This window comes from Nelumbo lutea, chromosome 8, assembly GCF_056320005.1.
Source record: "Nelumbo lutea isolate HS-2025 chromosome 8, American lotus-T2T, whole genome shotgun sequence".
NCBI classification, from domain to species: Eukaryota; Viridiplantae; Streptophyta; class Magnoliopsida; order Proteales; family Nelumbonaceae; genus Nelumbo; species Nelumbo lutea.
In genome coordinates this window covers 51,935,343-51,956,891 of record NC_142691.1, presented here as the reverse complement: position 1 = coordinate 51,956,891, position 21,549 = coordinate 51,935,343, and the positions used below count along the sequence as shown (strand labels likewise).

Genomic DNA, 21,549 nt, shown 5'->3' with positions numbered 1-21,549 from the left:
TATAGAATATGCCACTATTCCATCAGCCTACTCTCAATTAATTGTATGAATGGTTATTTCATGTCAATCGACCAATCGTTCAAACAATTAAATTATTAATTAATTAATTAATATTATTTATCAATTGTTATTGCTTATTAATTATTTAATATTTATTATTTATAACTAATTAGTTGTTATTTATTAATGTTATTAATTGTTTAATCATTTTTACTATTATTTCATTATTTTGATAACTTTTTTATAGGTTCTAACATTTTTTGTTCATTTCCTATCACTTCAGCTTTCTCGTGGTAATTATTATTAATCATTGTATTATCAGACGTAAAATTGTTGCCATTTCTCGAAATTTAAAATTCAGATTTCAAAATAACATTCTCTACATTTAGATGTTAGAAAAGGCAAAAGAATCACAATTTTTTATAGTACCTTTGTCAGAGGAATTTTGCTTCTTAGAAGTTAGTGCAACTGAACGACACCTTTAGAACATCAACTTACCATCCCAATGGGGTATCCACAATATTTGAAACTTGATCATAACCTTTTATTGCAACCATGTGGACAATATGGTTGCCATTTTTGCTAACAAATTGGAATGAGACATCATGGTTTTACCAATCATTGCATTTAATAGACTTTGAATCAAGGGAATCGATCAAGAATTTGCAGTGGCTCTCGAAAACAAAATGATCCAAACCCTTGTTAACAGCAAATTCAAGACATTTCTTTGACAATGGTGCCTTTTACAAGCATGATGAGCTGAGATTACAATTACATTGCATGCTCTTCATTTTCTTGTTACAAAATTACCTTCATGGTTTATGAAAAAGAGGCATTTTTCTATGTTCAAAATGCCTCCATTAGTATTTGCCCATGCTCTTCCATTTTTTTTACATCAAGAACCACAACATATCCATTAGACTGCGTTTGGTAGAGGTGTAAAATCAAGTCAGGGTGAACTTTACACCCCGGTTCGATTTTGTAGACATTTGATAATTTCGGTGTAAAATTACATGTTTACCGTTTAATTATATCTCTCTCTCTTCTCCTTCTCCTTCTCTCTCTCTCTTCTCCTTCTCTCTTCTTCTTCTTCTCCTTCTTTATCGCTCGCTCTCTCTCTCTCTCTCTTCCATGCATCATTCCACCTTGTCTTTTCCAGCCATCTCCGCTCCACCTTGTCTATGCCCTGCATCATTCCACCGCATTTGTTGGGTAGGAACTAGGAAGGAGGAGGTCAGGGACCAGGACTTGACATGCAGTCAACAATGGTGGGCTATGAACATCCAGCAATTCCAAAGGAAACAGCCCTACAAGCCCAAAACACTACAATTAAGCTCCACTTCGAGAAAACCTTGGAGAAGAAGTGGGTTGTCGATCTCGAAAAGAAGGAACTTTGGAAGCTCTTCTAGTTCTTCTTCCTCTTCCTAGGCCTGGTCTTCATTGCCCTAGTCCAGTCGCTCGGGCTACAGTGTCCCCACTGTTAGGTCCCCATCAGCTCACCATGGCCCATCTCATCTTCTACATCTTGGTGGCTCAAACTCTCCGCTGCATCAATGGGCTCAAGTACCAGCGACGGTGCCACAAGCTAACGCTACGGCTAGCGACAGAGAGGTTGAAACAGATCAAGATGAGGAGGAACAACAGGTTGGCAGATGAGACAAACAACTTTGAGATTCAATTTCAGTAGCCTCCCCTGAGCTATTTTGGTAAGCTCAAGAGGAACTAGACCATGCATATCGGATTCTTGATCCGGATATACGTCTTCATGGTCATTCCCTCAGTTGCTCTTCCCTATTCCTATCTATAAATTCCACTTTCTTCATATGTGTTCTACATTGTCCTGGAATTGAATGCCTCCGCATCGGCACTGATCTCCCTCCATGACTGCAGCATCATGCACATTGGTCATCAATTTTCAACTCAGGTGAGGCAGCGTGATTCAAATTCCACAGGTCGGTTTGTCGAATTCAAACATGGTACCGGAAGTAATCGTTGGTGAGGTAGCTCTTCCTAGCTACCATAGTGAAAATTTTTCAAGAGCTAATATGGTGGCTCTGTCTTTTTGCCCTTTCTCTCTTCTAAGCCTCTACAATTTCTCCCTTTTCTCTATGCTCTTAGTTTTGCTACTTTGCTCTGCTTTTATAAATGGTGTAAATGGATAAGGTTGTCCCTTGACTCCCTTCCGCCCTTCTCTCTCTCTCTCTCTCTCTCTCTCGCGCTACAACAAGATGTAACCAAACAGGACGAGTGTAAATGGACACAATGGCTGGTCCATATTTTACACTCTCACCGAACCATCATGTCTTAACTCCAACGGTGTAAAAGTGCATTTACACCAGAAACAAATGCAGCCTTAGTGAATAGGAAAAACCACATTATATACCCTTTGGAATTTGACTAGTAAACCATGATCCATGGGAGGAGTGAAAATTCATCATGATTTAAGGGTGAAATTTTTAAAATTCCAACCATACAAGTCTCAAGGGCCATTTGATACCAACCGAAGTGGTTGAATAAATGTTTTTTTTTCTTTACTAAGAAAGTTGAATTGAATGACTTATTACATTGTCTTTTTGGTTGTGTTCTATTTAAAAGAAAAAGGTAAGGCAAGTTTCCTACCTTTTCTTTCAAATCAAACACAACCTTAGTGAAAAGCTATTAGGGATTAAGGAGGTTGTGAGATCCTCAAAAAATGAAGTTTAAGTTGGATTGACTATTATACTTATTTGTATTTGTTCTCTTTCTAAATTGAGCTTAAATTTTTCATTATTTCTCCCGCTAGAAGACAACACAATAAATCATTTAGATAGGCCACATGGCTAACCTTTAATTGATCTAATACTTAACTTCTTTTCTTTGTGGTTAATTGAACTTCTTTATTTCCCTTTCACATTGAATTGGAAATCCACGCCCCACCCTATATTGACATAAAATTCTTTTTTGCACCAATTTGTGAATGAAGTAATTTTCCTCATTGATGATGTTATTTACATTCTCACCAAAGAGATCTCAGAATTTGTATTTATTTCTTTTCACATAAAATAAGTTTATGTTTTTAGTTTTTGTCTTTTCACATAAAATGTGTTGACATCCACACCACACATGTATAAAAGCATCAATGATAATAGATTTCTAGTCCTATTGCTTTTTTAATAGGTAATTCAGGTTGGTCAGATGAAGATAACTACATCCCGAAGGCCAAAAACTTGGAAAAAAGACAAAAAATCCTAATATCCCCAAACCATTGTGAAGGTGGGATTCAATCACACTTAGGGATCTAAATGAGTTTGGTTTGACACGAGTTTGCTTTGACCCTAACCCAACCCTCTTATGTTCACATCCAAGGTTTAAAATTTCGACATGATACGCTCGATACGGGACATATTGTATTGTATCTTTGAAAAAAAATATACGAGATACACATGAAAACTAGGTTCTCATCTTTTTTCATGCATATCAACCGATACACTACGAAAAAGATATGGCCAAAAACTAAAAAAATAAATAAAAAATAAAAAGGCGAAATCAAGCTACTTTTCCCTTAAATAAGCCCCCTAAATGACTCTAAAACACCAAACCTCATTCCTAAAGTGCTAGATTTGCAAAAATTTACAATAAAGAAGTGTCATTTGTTAATTTTTTTTATGGCAACAATAGGTAAGTTTTTAAAAATTTTTTATAATATCTCGTGATTTCTTTTTTTCCTGAATGTTTAAATTTATGTTCATATACTTTTCTTACAGTCAAAATCACAATTTTTTTTTTTCTGTCATCAATAGATCTATGGAAATTTCATGAAGATATTTAAGGAAAATATAAATTAACAAAAAAATTGAAAATGTAATTTTTTATCAACCTATAAAGACTTAATATGTTTTAGATCTATGGATTTATCTATCATATCCATAGAGCAATTGAAATTTCTTTTTTAATATTTTTTTACTTTTCATATTTTTAGAATTAAATATAAATAATAATTAATTATGTTTTATCATTTGATCAAAACAATTGAATATATTATAATTCTATGGATGATATATCACATCCACAAACCAATTGAAAACTCTTATTTAATTTTTTTTATATTTTTAGAATTAAAAATAAATAATAATTAAGTATATTTTATCATTTAATCACAATGATTGAATATATTATAATTCCTTGGATGATCTATCATATCCACAAAGCAATTAAAATTTCTTCTTTAATAAATTCCTTGGATGATTTATCATGTTTTATGGTTGGATAGGAGAGTTAGGTTTTCTCCCATCCAATAAAACATTAAAACTTAAGAATTATAATTTATAAATTATAGTTAAGCATTAGACTTTTAATTAAATTATAATTCACTACAATATATTTATTTGTAAAACCATTAAAATATATTAATTTAAGGTATATACACCTCATTGAGGTATTATATTTAGTCTTATTGAATATTTTTATGATTTACTAAAGTATTTATAGTGTTTCCAAGTGTACGTATGCGTATCTTACTTTTTCTCCAATACACATGCATATCCAAGGCGCATCCCAATATGTATCTTAAAATTGACTTTCTAATACACTTGGTGATGAAGGAAGATTTGGCCCGACCTCTTTATTATGAGACACGTGGCAGAAACGACAGCTCGGCAAAAGGGGTCAAGCCTAGGCGGGAACAAGGGGACACACTTCGCCGAACTAACCCACCATGTAACAGCTCGGGATGGACTTCGCCGAACTGACTACCTTGTAACAGCTCGGGGTAGACTTCGCCGAATTGCCGCCTTGTAACAGCTCGGGATAGACTTCGTCGAACTGACGACCTTGTAACAGCTCGGGGTAGACTTCGCCGAATTGCCGCCTTGTAACAGCTCGGGATAGACTTCGCCGAACTGACCACCTTGTAACAGCTCGGGGTACATTTCGCCGAACTGACCCACCTTGTAACAGCTCGGGGTAGACTTCGCCGAACTGCCACCTTGTAACAGCTCGGGACACACTTCGCCGAACTGACCCACCTTGTTACAGTTCAGGATACCTCCGAGCTCAAGACCGCCTCACTCAGCACTTCGCATCATCTTCTAGGCACCAAAGCCAAACAAGTCGTACCATGCCTGGCACCAGGGAAGTCCGTGCCCGAGGGCGCCACGCCTGACTGACTTGGGATCTGACGTTTTGGCAGCAGCACTCTAAACGGCCACCTGCCACTGCCACTGACGCCGCCATCTCCAGTTAGACGGTTAGGCAGTGACGGTTCTGTCTCAGCAGAAGGGACGACGACCGAGTTGACAAGCGCAAGGGTAATCATACCCGATCTGACAAGGGCCTCGGGACGAGTACGCGAAGCGACTATAAGAGCCCCCTGCCCCCCGACAACAGAGGTATGCAAACTTTGTGCTATCTGGTATTACCTTGCTTTTGAAAGATTCTAACTTGAGCTTCGGAGCCTCTACACCGGGTTCCCCCCGGAGCTTTCCCATCTCTCCCGTTTCAGGATCCCTGCTACCCCGTTCGAAAGCAAGGCAGCGGACAGCTAAGACCAGCCGGATCGCGCTCCATCAATTGGCGTCGTCTGTGGTAAAACGCTTCAAAAAAACTCCCTCCAAACTTCGATACCCCCTTTCTTCTTAAAAATCCCAACACTCATGGCCTCCTCCAGCAACACCGGACGCGGCACGGAGACAAACGCCACCGGGGAGCAACTTCAGGTCCCCGTAGTGTGCGTTGGACAGTTCACCATCCCCCTTTCGATGGATGGGATCCCCATCCTGAACACGCCACAAGCAGTGGCACCCGTAAACCCTCCTACCACAAACGTCCCCTTTCCTCTCCCCATTCAGACAACTTTCACTGAACCAACTACCGTCCCCCTGGCAGCTAGCCAAGACCGATTGGAGGACCTGGTGCAGTGCATGCGGGCAATGCAAGCCCAAATGCAACAGTTCCAGCAACACCAGCTTCACCAGCACCAAGTGCTGCACAACATCTCCCAGTATCACTACCAACAGCAGTTCCCCCAACTACCACTGAACCAACCACTACTTCCACCTCGCCACCCCGCTCCGAGGCCGGTCAAGGCCTCCCCGCAGGATGGGCACCCCCGCCAGGCGAAGGCCTCCTGGCCCCAAAACCACCCCAACAGCCAGGCCTCGTCCCCAGGCCGAAGAAAGAGAAATTTCATCCCCGCCTCGCAACCCGCGGGTGGGTCAGGAACCTCGCCCGCGAGGAAGGCACCCCGGCGCTCCAAGCCCGAGCTCCCGCTCACCGAAAATCGATTCAGCGCCCTGGCGGCGGACTACCTGCACTCCGGGCCCATCGAGCTCGGTAACACGGAGGCCAGCAGCGCCAGCACAAGGCCCGCTCAACGGCGAAGGCGCCGGCGAAGTCGCCAGACCGCCACCCGCGCCTTGTCGGAACTCAGAGGCAAAGCCACGAGCTCGGACGAGGTAGGGGCTACCCCGGCTCTCTCCGTTCCTTCCCCCCTCGCATCGGAACTCCTGGCGGTCCCCTTACCCAGAGACTTCAAACTCCCACCTCTGGACAAGTACGATGAGTCCTTCGACCCCAACGACCACGTTGACGCCTTTCAGTCGCAAATGCACCTCGCCAGGGCTAACGAATCGTGCATGTGCGTGGCCTTTACCACCACCCTCAGGGGGGTAGCCCGCACTTGGTACAGGAACCTGGCCCCCGAGTCGATAAAGTGCTGGGGCCAGTTCGTGCAAGTCTTCACCACACACTTTGTCACCAGCCGACGGTGCCCCTGAACAGAGGAAAGCATCTTCGTAGTGGTCCAAAGAGAAGGAGAATCTATTGGGGCTACATCAAGCGGTTCAACGAGGCATGCTTGCAAATACCGCGGTTGGACCCCGCAGTGCAGCTCGCGGCAGCCAAAAGAGGGGTGACGCACAAAGAGTTCAAATGGCACATGGTGGCCAACCAGCCCGCGACTGTGGCCGAATTCCTCAAACTCGCGGATAAGTTCATGAGGACTGAGGAAGAGATCAACCAACGAAGCGAAGGAGGGAACGAGAAAAGAAAGAGAGAAGGCGAGCTCTCCAACCCAGTGAGTAGAAAAAACCCGACCTGGGAGCCGAAGCCGAACCAGTCCTTCCGGGCCCCCTTAGCAGTTCGGACGGACTACACGCCGTTGAACACGAGGTGGACAGAGATCTTAATGGCGATCAAAGACGCTCCGTACGTTAAGTGGCCACCTCGCCTGAAGGGAAATCCGAACGATAGAAACAAGAATTTGTATTGTAGTTTCCATAGAGACCATGGTCATAGCACCGAACAGTGTAATAACCTCCGGGACGAGATAGAGGGACTCATCCATCGCGAATACTTGAGAAATTTTGTACAACACAACAATAACAATAAAGCAGGTTGGCAAGGGGAGCAAGAAAAGGATGCACCCGAGTCTAGCAACAGACCTGTCGAACCGTTGCAGAAGCAGCCTCCGGAAGAGAGGCCAGTTCGGGGAACCATCCATGTAATAGTGGGAGGATCCGTAGTAGCGGGGTGTACCTCGGCAGCAGCCCGGACTTCAGTTCGCGAAGTGGCCCTCGAAGAAAGGAACCCCCCAAAGAGGCCAAAGACCGAAGATCCAATCTTTTTCACGGAGGACGACGCGCGAGGAATCCACTACCCCCATGATGACACGCTTGTCATTAAGCTAAGGATCAACGATTTCGAGGTCACGCGCGTACTCATAGATTCGGGCAGCTCAGCGGACATCCTCTTCAAATTGGCATTTGACCAGCTGCAGTTAAAGAGGAGCGAGCTGAAGCCCGCGAACACTCCCCTGGTAGGTTTCAGCGGAGAGGAAGTTAGGCTCCTCGGGAGAATAACTGTCCCTGTGGAAGTCGGCACATGGCCTTGTGCGGTCAGACTCAACCATGATTTCCTGGTAGTCGCGACCCCCTCCCCATACAATGCCATAATAGGGCGGCCGATCACGCATGTCCTACGGGCGACGGTCTCCACCTACTATTTGGCCATGAAGTTCCCTACGGACTTCGGTATAGGGGTAGCGCGGGGCAACAAGCTCGAGTCCCGCAAGTGCTACGTTGCCGCCCTAAAGGGAAAAACCAAGGCGGCCGACGACCTCAAGCTGGAGCGGCCGGCAGAGCAAGGTGAGGAGCGAGCTTCGCCCACGGAGGAAACAGTCGCAATCCAGGCTTCAGCTACGGACCCAACTCGCACACTAAGCATCGGAGCTTCCATCGAAGATCCCCTACGAGCTGAACTGGTAAGTTTTTTACTCCAAAATTAAGATATTTTTGCCTGGTCCGCGGCCGACATGCCCGGCATTAGCCCCGGACTGATAACTCACAAACTTAATACTGACCCTGTAGTCAGACCCGTTAGACAGAAGAAACGCAACTTAGCCCCAGAACGCTGGAGAGCAGTCGACGAGGAGGTTGAAAAGCTCCTCGCAGCAAACTTCATAAGGGAAGTCCACTACCCGAGCTGGGTGGCCAACCCGGTGTTGGTAAAAAAGGCAAGCGGCAAGTGGCGCATGTGCGTCGACTATACCGACCTGAACCGAGCTTGCCCGAAAGATTGCTTCCCCCTCCCCAGAATTGACCGCCTAGTGGACGCGACCTCGGGAAACGAGTTGCTAAGCTTCCTGGACGCCTACTCGGTCTACAACCAAGTTAGGATGGACCCATCCGATGAGGAAAAAACCAGCTTCATTACCGAGTTTGGCCTGTATTGCTACAAAGTCATGCCCTTCGGACTAAAAAAACGCCGGGGCAACTTTCCAAAGACTTGTAAATAAGCTATTTCGGCCCCTAATTGGTACGAAGATAGAGTGCTATGTAGACGACATGGTCGTCAAAACTCAGTTTTCACAAGAGTTAATACAAGACTTAGATTCTGTTTTCCAAATCCTGCGACACTTTAGCATGAAGCTGAGTCCCAACAAGTGTGACTTCGGTGTCACCTCGGGCAAGTTCCTAGGCTACATTGTCAATCGGCGCGGTATTGAGGCCAACCCGGACAAAATAAAAGCCATTCTAGATATGAAACCACCTCGGAAAGTAAAAGAGGTCCAGAGGCTAAACGGCCGCATAGCCGCTCTAAGCCGCTTCTTATCTAAATCAGTAGACCGCTGCCTACCCTTCTTCAAGGCAGTCAAAGGCAAAGGGTTCGAATGGACCCAGGACTGCCAGTTCGCGTTCGACGAACTAAAAGGTTACCTCGCTAGTATACCAACCTTTGCCCGGCCCGAGGTGGGCGAGGTCTAACAACTGTACCTCTCGGCGAGCGACGAGGCAGTCAGTTCGGTACTAATAAAGGAAACAGACCAGGTCCAACGACCCATATATTATGTTAGTAAAATTTTGCAGGGAGCAGAGGCAAGGTACCCGGAGAAAGAAAAACTAGCATACGCCCTAGTAATTGCAGCTCGGAAACTCGGCCCGTACTTCTAGGCTCATACAGTCATCGTCCTAACTGACAAACCTCTCAGACAAGTTTTACTCAAACCCGAAGTCTCCGGTCGACTGATGAAATGGGCCATCAAACTCAGCGAGTACGATCTCCAGTACAAACCGAGAACCGCTATCAAGGCCCAAGCTTTGGCAGATTTTACCGCCGAATGCACTTTCAGCTACGAAGCCCCACAGGTCGAGCCTGAGGTCCCCATTTGCGGCGAACCCGGAGCTCCTGAGCCCATAGAGTTCGAACCCCGTGAAGTAGCATCCAGTGTGGCATCTCTCCTGATCAGGCGAAGAGCGAATTGGGATGAGGAGCCCTGGATCCTTCACGTGGATGGTTCCTCGAGCCGGCAGGGCAGCGGAGCTGGAATAGTCTTGTGCGGCCCGAGTGACACAAAAGTAGAGTACGCGCTACGCTTTGAGTTCGCGGCATCCAACAACGAGGCAGAGTACGAAGCGCTAATCGCCGGGCTGGACCTAGCGTGAAAGTTTAAGGCAAAACACTTGGTCATCTGCAGCGATTCTCAGCTCGTGGTAAACCAAGTTACCGGCGAGTACGAAGCACGCGACCTCTCCATGATCGCATATTTGGCCAAAGTAAAAGAAGCACTGCTAAACTTCCGGTCACACATCATCAGGCAAATCCCGAGGTCTGAAAACACTGAGGCCGACGCCCTGTCCCGGTTAGCCAGCACGAGTCACAACAATATGAGAACTGTGTACATAGAGGACTTACCTCGGCCTAGTATTCTCGAGGGGACAGAGGAGGTCGCTCCCATCTTAGAAGCAGAGCCGAGCTGGATCGATCCACTCGCGAGCTTCCTGATAGATGGAACCCTCCCTGTAGAACGCAATGCCGCCAAAAGGGTGCAGCGCCAGGCGGCCAAATATGTCATAATAGACGAACGGTTATACCGAGGTCGTACACGCTCCCCTATTTGCGGTGCCTGCAACCTAACGAAGTCAAGTTTGTACTCCGCGACACTCATGAAGGCCTGTGCGGCGGACACTTGGGGGGCAGAGCACTCGCCCAAAAGGCACTTCGACAAGGATACTACTGGCCAACGATGAAGGCAGAAGCTGTCGAGCTCGTCAGAAAATGCGACAAGTGTCAGAAGCACGCTAACATCCACCATCAACCTGCCTCAGACCTCAAATACCTCGCCAGCCCATGGCCCTTTGCACAATGGGGCATCGACCTCCTTGGTCCATTCCCACCAGCAACAGGCGGGAGAAAATTCTTAGTTGTTGCGGTAGATTATTTTACGAAGTGGATAGAAGCCGAACCTCTGGCAACTGTTACGGCCCGAAACATACAGAACATTTGGAAGAACATAGTATGTCGGTTCGGATTACCTCGGGTTCTAATTTCCGACAACGGCAAACAGTTTGAGGATATCAAGTTCCAAGAGTGGTGTTAGGACATGGGGATTCGACAAAATTTCACGTCAGTCGCGCACCCACAGGCAAACGGTTAGACGGAAGTAATGAACAGAGCCATCCTGCGCGGACTGAAAGCACGTCTGGATCGAGCTAAGGGAATGTGGGCCGAAGAGCTACCAAGTGTCTTATGGGCTCACCGAACGACCGAAAAAGCAGCCACGGGAGAAACCCCCTTCAACCTCACCTACGGCATTGAAGCGGTGATCCCGGCGAAAATCGAAATACCAACGTTGCGATTAGAAACATACGACGATCGGACGAACGGAGACGAGTTACGGACCAACCTCGACCTACTAGACGAGGTAAGGGACCTCGCGCACATCCGAACAGTGGCATACCAGCATCAGGTAGCTCGCTACTACAATAGTAGAGTAAAGCGACGAAGCTTCCGAGTCGGCGACCTGGTCCTTCGGAAAATTATGGTGCCCGAACCCGGCGTCGACAAACTTGGACCTAATTGGGAAGGGCCCTATAAAGTAAAAACAGCGCTCGGGGGCGCATATGAACTCGAAACCTTGGAAGGCAAACGAGTACCCCGAACGTGGAACATCGTGAACTTGAGGCGATACTACCTATAAATCACCTAGCGAAGTGGACGAAATCAGGCCATGTGCCACAAGGCAAGCCGAGGAACTTCAGCACATTATCAGCTCGGCAAAAAATCAGTTCGCGGCATAAAAGACCACGGAAATCTAAAAACCCGGCAAAGAAACAGCTCGGGGATGATGAGCAAGGGGAAAAAGACACTCCATTGCAAGAAAAAGTACACTGGCAAAAAAAAATTACATGCCCAGAGCCACTTCTTCGCCATCGAAAAGCACTTCAACAACACTCGAAGGCCCTGCCTCTCCTTCAGAGTCTATCTCGCCATCGGCAGCATTGGCCATCTCCTGAGTTATGCGCGAAGTGGTTATGGCACTTACATCGAGGTCGGGGTATGTATTCCGGATCATCCACTGGCTCAACTTGAACCCCCTCCTGTAAGAGTCCACCATCAGATCATCAAAATGCGGGGAGGCAATGTAGTCTTCAACTGCCTTCTTTTTGGCGTCTTCAATGCCTTGGGAGAAAATCTGTGTTCTCTCCCTAATGTCCTCCTGAAGATACTCGACTTGATGCTGCAAATCCAACTTCAAGTCCGCCATGTGCTTGACAACTACCCCCATGGCCTCGACGTCACGCTGAGACCTCGCCTGTCTGGCCATCGCGACGCGAGCAGCCTTTTCAGCAGCGTAAGCAGCCGCCTCAGCAGCCCGGGTATTTGCCTCTGCAGCACGGAAGGCTTCATCAGCAGCATGAGCAGCAGCCTCAGCAGCTCGCGCTTGTCGCGAGCTCCTCTCCACTTGGGCCGCCAAGGCATGAATCGAAGAATTCACCTACCAAAAGAAACAAGTGAGCAAAAAGACAACAGAAGCAACGGAATTAAAAAAAAAAAAGACAATCTCACTTACCACCATGGCATGTGTTACGGCGCGGCAAGCGACCTGATTCAAGGGAAGATCGGTCCACGCCGCGACCTCCTCGGGGAAAGTAGCATCCCTACTCTTTTGAAGAGCGTAGTTCGGCATCAACACGCTCCTAAACTCCCCTTGAGCTCCCGAGCCTGAGGGCCCAGCCCGCGTATGAGCAGACCCGGAGTGAGGAGCACTTGAGTACGCAGGAGCGCCCGTATGAGTGGTTTCAGTGAAAGGCGCCCCGGCAGTCTCGTGCACCAGTGGAGTCACTTCGGGCTCCCTAGGCAGATCCTCTGTCGTATAGTATGGGGCTAGGGGCTCCTCATCCAGGGGCAGCTCGTTACGAGTTCGCTTGGCGACCCGCTTCCTCCTCTTCATACCTTGGAACAAACGCCCGCCGCGAGTTCTCTCCGCATCCATCACACATGCAGAACGAGTTCGACATCAGAAAAAATGAAGGAACAGAGCAAGCAAGAAACCGCATAGCCAGAAACCTACCCGAACTCAGGTCGGCTGCAAAAAGCTTAGCCTCCATTAAGTAGTGGTGGCACTTTAAGCCTTGCCGTGTCCACTGCCGGAGACCCTTCACCGTCTCTTTATCAAGAGTTACGCCCGAGTCGGGAGCGGCCTCACCCCACCCGGTCTGAAAGGGCCATCCTTGTGCACTTCGCACGCCGAAGTAGTCCTGCTTCCACGCCGGGACCTTGTTAGGGAGATCATGCAGAAGCTTAAAACCCTGGCGAGGAATAAGGTAATACGCCCGTCTCCCCCCAGGAAGAGGGCACACCTGTCTCTTGAGCATCAAGATAGAGGAGAATATCTCTAAGTCCAAGGGGAAGTTCTGTTCGCAAAAAAGGGATATCGTCCCCACCAGGTTCCGAATAGAGTTCGGATGAAGCTGGCCAATGGTGACATCGAAGTGGTTTATGACTTCGACAAGAAGGGGATGGAAAGGAAGTCGCAACCCTGCGGCGAGTTGCTCTCGAAAAATCACGATCTCGTCGGGACCGTGTTCCCAAGGAAAGCTACTCGAAGCAATGAAATATGTGTACCCCCCAGGAAGATTGTAGGACAGAAGTATGGATTGAAGCCCCTCAGGCGTCATGGTCGAAGGACCAAACCTGTCTAGCATCCGACCTCGGTGGGAGGTAGACGCCAAACTGCCCGAAGCAACTCGGCCCACAAGTTCATAGTCTTCAAGCTCCACCTCAGGATCACTGAGGCAATCTGGGGACACGGCTCGGTTGGTGGAACCTACGTCGGCCCTACTCGAAGAATCGTCTGAGCTATCAAAGCTAGACATTGGGGAGAAGATAGATTCAAGAAAGTACTCACCGGAAAGTTTGAAGAACAAGCTAAAGAATCGTGAAGACTGTATAACCAGCCTTGACGCGAGCTGGAAGAGACTCAAACGCGAGTTGGAAGGTTGGACGCGAACTCGATAGACAACCGCAGAAGTGACAAACCAACCGGGGTCCCCCACTATTTATAGCTACAGTAACCAAGAATCGACCGTGCAGACTGAAGACAATCCGACGGCCCACGTTCTTACCAACCGCGCAACCCTTAAAGTCGAGACGTGATTGGCGCACGTCTTTCCGAAAAAAGAGAAACGTCAGCACGTTTTTTTGAAACCGACATTGCTTCGACATGCGTCTTTTCGAATCTGACGCGCCGCACGTCTCCCTGACAGTCGACGGCGTACGTACAGCAGTGGCGTGCCTTTTTGAAATGACCTGCTGTCACGTCCCAACGGCGCGAGTTGGTTTGAAATTTAAAACGCACAGTCACAACCACCAGCGTTCTTGAATAAGGCACGTTTCCAGCCTTCTCGAAAACCGAAAAAACCCTAGAAAAAGTGTCTCATACAATGAAGGTTTGAAGGACGGGACAAATCTACAACCACCTCGTGAAAACTCCCCGCACCATGGCAAGGCCCTCGGCGCAAGGAGTGGGGGGCAATTGATGAAGGAAGATTTGGTCCAACCTATTTATTATGAGACATGTGGCAGAAACGACAGCTCGGCAAAAGGGGTCAAGCCTAGGCGGGAACAAGGGGACACACTTCGCCGAACTAACCCACCTTATAACAGCTTGGGATGGACTTCGCCGAACTGACCACCTTGTAACAGCTCGGGGTAGACTTCGCCGAATTGTCGCCTTATAACAGCTCGGGATAGACTTCGCCAAACTGACCACCTTGTAACAGCTCGGGGTAGACTTCGCCGAATTGCCGCCTTGTAACAGCTCGGGATAGACTTCGCCGAACTGACCACCTTGTAACAGCTCGGGGTACATTTCGCCGAACTAACCCACCTTGTAACAGCTCGAGGTAGACTTCGCCGAACTGCCACCTTGTAACAGCTCGGGACACACTTCGCCGAACTGACCCACCTTGTTACAGTTCGGGATACCTCCGAGCTCAAGACCGCCTCGCTCAGCACTTCGCATCATCTTCTAGGCACCAAAGCCAAACAAGTCGTACCATAACTGGCACCAGGGAAGTCCGTGCCCGAGGGCGCCACGCCTGACTGACTTGGGATCTGACGTTTTGGCAGCAGCACTCTAAACGGCCACCTGCCACCGCCACTGACGCCGCCATCTCTAGTTAGACCGTTAGGCAGTGACGGTTCTGTCTCAGCAGAAGGGACGACGGCCGAGTTGACAAGCGCAAGGGTAATCATACCCGATCTGACAAGGGCCTCGGGACGAGTACGCGAAGTGACTATAAGAGCCCCCTGCCCCCCGACAACGGAGGTATGCAAACTTTGTGCTATCTGGTATTACCTTGCTTTTGAAAGATTCTAACTTGAGCTTCGGAGCCTCTACACCTGGTTCCCCCCGGAGCTTTCCCATCTCTCCCGTTTCAGGATCCCTGCTACCCCGTTCGAAAGCAAGGCAGCGGACAGCTAAGACCAGCCGGCTCGCGCTCCATCACTTGGCGTTTCGATACTTTGAACCTTTTTTACACCCTATCAGCACCCAATTTTTGCTTGGTCCACTGCCTGAGCCTCCAATTCACCCCAAACACCCGATTTGACCCTTTCAACCTCTCTGAAACACCCAAAAAACCTAAAAAACCAAAGTTTCACCCTAAGAGCCCTCAAATCCACTGTTAAACCTGTCTGATACCAACCCGATGGCCCCAATTGACCCCTACTTACACCTTAACCACTAGATCTGACACACCTTAAGACTCCGACCACACCAAAACACCTGCCCATGAAGTTTCAACCCTAGATTCCCTCATTTATTCCTCTATTAAACCAAGATTGACCTAAATTCCCTCGGTCTTGTCCCTCTAAGATTGATTATACCTCATCATCAGATCCGAGACACCTTCAAATACCGACCTGCAAAATTTCATCCCAAAACATCATTGTTACCCCTCCATCACACCAAGATTCTATTTTAAGGCTCAAAATTAGCTGAATTAAACCCTTTCCAAATCTGCGTGATCTAGGTCCAATATGGCCAATTTGAAACCACTAATCAACCCAAAATCCCCAAAAGCCCCACCTTTCCAAATTTTAGCCAAAAATACCTACATTTACTCGTCCATATAAAAAGATTCCATTCTACCAATCTCGCTAGCCCATCAACATAAACCCCCTGTCAGACCCATCTCTCCACCTTTTACCCAAAATCTCAGCCTCCCATCCAGAACCCCGGTTTGACCACCCTATGACCCGGTTTAGCCCAGTATGTCAAAAATTACTAAAATACCCCTCAGATATTCCAAAATCATTAAAATACCCCTACCTCCCATATAGATTAACATCAACTCTTTATTCGCCCTAATCAAGGAGAAAGATCCGAAGGAGAGACTATTCATCTCCCCCCTTCGTTCGAACCCAACCCAGGCGGTAGTGAACCCAGATCGATTTCCATCTCCGGCTTCCCTCACCCACTTTCTTCTCCTTCTTCTTCCCCCACCCCCCATTTTTCTATCTCTCCCTCTGTTTTGTCATCGCCACTGTAAATTAAGGCGACAATAGACCTAAACCCGACTGCGCCTCTTTCGCCGATCTCTCGTTTTCTCTATATGTTCTTTTTTTTTCTCTTCTTCTGCATCTTCTTCTTCTCGGAAACCCCCCAAAATTGACAATTCACCATCTCCTCCCTTCGAGTAACAGAGAGTGGCGACAACCTCTAATCTGGTTCTCTCTTTCTCTCGCTCTCATTCTCTTTTCTTCGTCTTCTCTATTCTTCGTCTACTTCTTCTTCTTCTTCTTTCAGAATTTATCGAAGCTCACTGTTAATCGTCTTTGACCTATGGAGGACGACGAGCACAAGATTCTCGGTAACAGTGACAGCACACTTCTAAAGTGCCACCATCTTTGCTAATTACCTCGGGTTATGATCTGGGACTGAAACCAAGTATGCTACCCTCTGTGTTCGTCGTTCACGAAGTCAAATTGAACGCCTAACACATTTGATGTTCGACTCCCATTCTTGGCATACTGAAATTCGAAGCCCGTTTTCCTTTAGCAAATCTTTCCAGAGTAGTCGACTCAAGTTCGACTGAACCTCCCAGTTACAGCATCGATAGAATTCAGGCCAAAATCTCATCCAGAACCTTCCATCAACATTCAACATCGGCACGTTTGATGTTCGACTCCCATTCTTGGCATACTGAAATTCGAAGCCCATTTTCCTTTAGCAAATCTTTCCAGAGTAATCCACTCAAGTTCGATTGAACCTCCCAGTTACAGCATCGATAGAATTCAGGCCAAAATCTCATCCGGAACCTTCCATCAACATTCAACATCGGCAAGGACAACTTAGGTAAGGATGAGTTAAACTCTCTCTGTTTATTTTTTTATTTTTTTATTTTTTACGGTGAGGATTTGAGGTTGGGGAGTAGACCGATGGAGGAGATTCCATTGGGCTTACTCCCGTAGATCTTATCCCCAACTCAATCCAACCTTATCTCTGTTGCCTGCTCGCAACCTGAGTTCCTTTTCGAAAATTTCTCATTGATAGATCAATCTTTTCGTTGCTATTATGAATATTGATACTCTTTTTATTCAATTCATTATTATTTCTTTTGTTTTTTCTTTCTTTCTGATATGTTTTTCGGCTGTATTGAATGTTAATGCTTATTTAGAGTTTGATCTATTTAGCTAGTAATGGATTAAATGGGCAAGATAGCTTTTGTTGTTTTCCTTTACTTTCAATATTACTTTTATGTTTTCGTTAGATTAAATAATTGTGATCATGTTCCTTTCAAAACCCCATGTGGGGCCCACCTATCAGACCCGAGGGAGGGGTGCCTAACCCCTTCCCTCTCCCAAGAGAGTCTTACTTAGTACAAATGCCTTGATCTTTGGAGTCATTATTTAGTAAAAATGATTTTGATGCCATTCTCAAAGGTCCCATCACTTCCATTTCTTAACTGAAGGGTGGTGACTCCATTTTCTTCCCAAGTAGCAAGTGAGCCATTTTCTGATGCTCACAGTTTGGCGACTCCATTAGGGAATTTACGAGACCATAGGTGGGGACCACATGGGTCCCATTTGACTTGATTGCCTCTTCTTGTTTATATGCATGTTTCTTTTTTGCTTTCATCCGTTAGAATTATAATTCTTCTTTTTCTGTTGATTAGATATTTGTTTATTGCTTTATATCTATTATTGCTTGCTTGCACACCATTTTGCATTAATTTTAGCATCCCATGTCCTATTAGGAAGGGGTCCTAAGTGGTAGGTCATTGGGGCCTTGGTCCCATTAGTTGCACCAAATGCCCAAACCGATTACCAACCAAAGAAGCCCATTTGTTCGATGGGTGGAGGTTTGAAGATCGGCAACCTTGTTGGAGCCTGGAGTTTAGGTGTATAACTCTTCCATCATGCATCACTGTCCATATGTCAATCTAGTCATTTAGGATTTTAGCCACCTCATCTTGGTTTGCTTTCTTACCCCTTGGGGGGGCCTACATAAAAATATAAAAAAAAAAAAAGATAAAATGTCAATGGTCTAATAAAACTAAAATAGAAGTCGAACAATAGGATAACATATAGATAAAAAAATAAAAAATGATAAAATAAAAAGGACATAAAAAAGAAGAAAAATAAAAATAAAATGAAAAAAAAAATCAAAAGAGGGATAGGAAGCTTAGGTACAAATATGCCTAGAAGACTATCAAAGAAAATAAAAATAAAAAATGAAAATAATCAAAATCCCAAAAAAATTTTAATTATAAATCAAATGAAAGGTAAAAAAACAACATATAATCACAAATCATAAAAAAATAAAAAAAAAACAAATAAAAAGATAAAAAATAAATCAAAATTCCAAAACAAAAATTATACTAATCAAAACTCCAAAAAATTAAAAAGTCAAAAAATAAATCAAAAGAAGCAAAACAAACAAAAAAGGAGAAAAGGTATGATGATAAAAAGAAAAAGGGACAAGAAATTTTCAAAGCAAAAAAAAAAAAGATAAAAAATAATATTAAAATAAATTGAAAATAAAAGAGGATGAGAAAATCCATTGTTATGACTTAAATTTTCTTGAAATTCATTTAAATCAACTAGAGTTTTGAATTGCACTAAGATCACATTATCAAATCAAAAGTAAAAAGAAAAAAGAAAGAAAAGAGAACAAAAAATGGAAAAGAAAAAAAAAAAGAGGTTTAGGAGTGAGAGAAAGGGAATTGAGGAAGAAAGCTTGAACTTAGTGTGTGGAGCTAGACTAAAGTTTTGTAGCAATTCTACAAGTCTTGAATTACTGAAGCTGAACAAGGCTGCTAGTCCCTATTATCAGATCATGTTCTGCATGCCTAGCTGGGTTATGAGGCATCTTCCCCTTACTCTTGAAGGTGAAGGTGCAGAAGGTTACAAGACCTGGTTGTTCAAGGGCCCTATTCCCGGAAATTCATGGAGTTGGAGTAAGCTAGGACATCTGGATGCGAGTAGTAACATTTCTTCTTGGAGCCATATCTTCTTCTAGTTTCAACCCGAAATGTAAAGGAATTCCTACTTGATGATGGTAGCTTTATCGAGAACTTAACTTCGATTGAACTAGTAGTTCTGGGAAATTCTTCTTAAATCTCTTCCACTAGAGTTTGACAACTTGAAGTGTTGGGAATTGCTATGCTTAAAAGATCCACGATCAGCCTCACTTTTGAGGTTGGAATCGGCTTATTTACCCCCACTTGAGACAAACTGTTTGTGAAGTTCAATCCCTGAGGGGAATTCCCCTATTCTACAGAGATCTGTCTGCTACATACCTTCCTCAGTGTTTGTACAAACTGGTTTTGAGAGGAATCCCATATGAGATATGCAGTACCAACTCCTTTATTGCACTGCTATTGGGGATGTGTGAGCCATTAATTTGGTACTATTTGGGAGGAATCTCTTTGGTGAAACTCCAGGGCATTCAGTAGAGGTTGTCATTGATTACTCTGGAACTGTCAGAGAACAAATTTTCTAGTAGATGTCATGAGAAAACCTGGTGCATCATATCCCTACATACTTGGGGGAGAGAGACAAGGCTGGACCGGATGCTGGATAAGTGAGAATTACACATGTCAACTTCAATAGTTTTACCTATTTTTTACCCAACTTTGATTGTTAATCCTCAACCATCTATTGCACAACTACCTTGGTCATTGTAATTGATTCAACAACACCGACTTTGGGTGCTACTCCAGTGGCCACAACCATTTAATCCAACTGTTTCCAGTTATTGACCAAGGCATTTTTGGGTCATCATCTATATTGTATACCTTGCTTAACTTATGTAGTAAGCAAAAAAACTCACGCTTGCCCCTATGATGGTTGCTTGGGGATGGGACCAAATCCAAAACCTTTGGTTAAAACAAATAAGGAACTGGCAGAAGCTATTGGCAAAAATGGTTGTTCACTATGTCTATCACAGGAGTAAGATGCATGGCATGTCATAGTTTCAAGACGTTCTTCTCACTGTGTTCATTGTTTGCATCTGCAGGCATGGAGCCCAAATTGTACACCACCAAATGTAGAAGCATGCATAGAACTGTCTGGGTGTGCATCCATAAGCATGGCATGCGGAAAGTGTTCAAGATGTAGTAGCTCCCCAAGTTCGTTACCGGTTATTGATCAAGCCCCAAATTCATGTAATATGTCAAATTTTGGTTTTGGGGCCTGCTGGAAAAGGGATAATTTGAAGGAACATGACAACTAAACCACTTGGTCAATGATATGGGTGAGCACAACACCTATCCACAAGTTCATGATATTGGTCCTAGTAGTGCATTTCTCATTGATTCAGAGAGTCCCTAGCATAACTAGCATACTTGGTCAAAGTGAATCACCAGGTCTACCTAATATTACAAAAGTGCAAATGTTGCATCCTTATCTTCCCAGGTTCCTCAACTAGATCAGAAAATTATGAATTGGGACTGGTATTGCTCATGGTAAGAGGGGGCAGTAATTTCAGCACATGGTTCTACTAGAGGAGTAGCTCTATGCCTCTATAGGCTAGTATGGGTACGAGGTTCCATATTGTGCAAGTGTTGTTGCCTCGCATGCAGTCAGTTGATGACAAGTTGGTTGACAATGCTCTGAATAGTACTCAAGTTGGTATTGAAGTTTTGAAGATCTTGCAAATCCCACCGTTGCTAGCCAAAGCGAAGATATTCTTGATGTGGCATTAACTAGCCATAATGTCAATGCAAATCCCAATGTGTTTCATGGGGGCTTACTTATAGAATTGAACCCTGTCCTTAAAAGGACGATAGTATTGAAGATCACCCTCGCATTGTGCCAGCAAGATTTGCTTCTACACAATATAATTATCTTGATGAACTGAATGTCAAGACATGACTCATGATTCAGTGGATGTGAATTCCGATACTGTAGTTAAAGGTGTCAGGCACACTAGCAAAGTCTACTCATTAAAAAACATAAGCATCTATTGATCTTGATCCTTCGGATCTTGGCAAGCATCATGAAGTTGTGGATCCGTAGAACACCCCTGCAGATGAAGATGGCACATTCTATAGTGGGGGACATTCCTATCTCGAATTTATGAGAAGCTAGAAGGCCTTTGAGATCAATTTGGAGCACCCAATCATCAAAGACATGAATGTTGCATATGAAATTAACCAGGCGTTGAAGACACATTGAGGGTTAATTATTCTCATGTATATCACAAACAAAAGAAAACAAAAAATCATTAAGTCACATTAAAAAAAATCAACAAGAAAATAAAAGAAAAAGAAAAATTAATCAAAA

General features: G+C 45.1%; 1 long non-coding RNA gene and 1 pseudogene across 1 annotated transcript; both read left to right on the top strand.

Moving 5' to 3' along the window:
* The first annotated feature begins 1,265 nt into the window (after positions 1-1,265).
* Positions 1,266-2,057, top strand: LOC148844165 (uncharacterized; annotated as a pseudogene).
* Positions 2,058-16,125: 14,068 nt separating this feature from the next.
* Positions 16,126-21,183, top strand: LOC148844164 (uncharacterized). Its single transcript, XR_016102994.1, has 2 exons — positions 16,126-17,116; positions 20,282-21,183. It is a non-coding gene; the product is annotated as an uncharacterized LOC148844164 (long non-coding RNA).
* Positions 21,184-21,549: the final 366 nt, after the last annotated feature.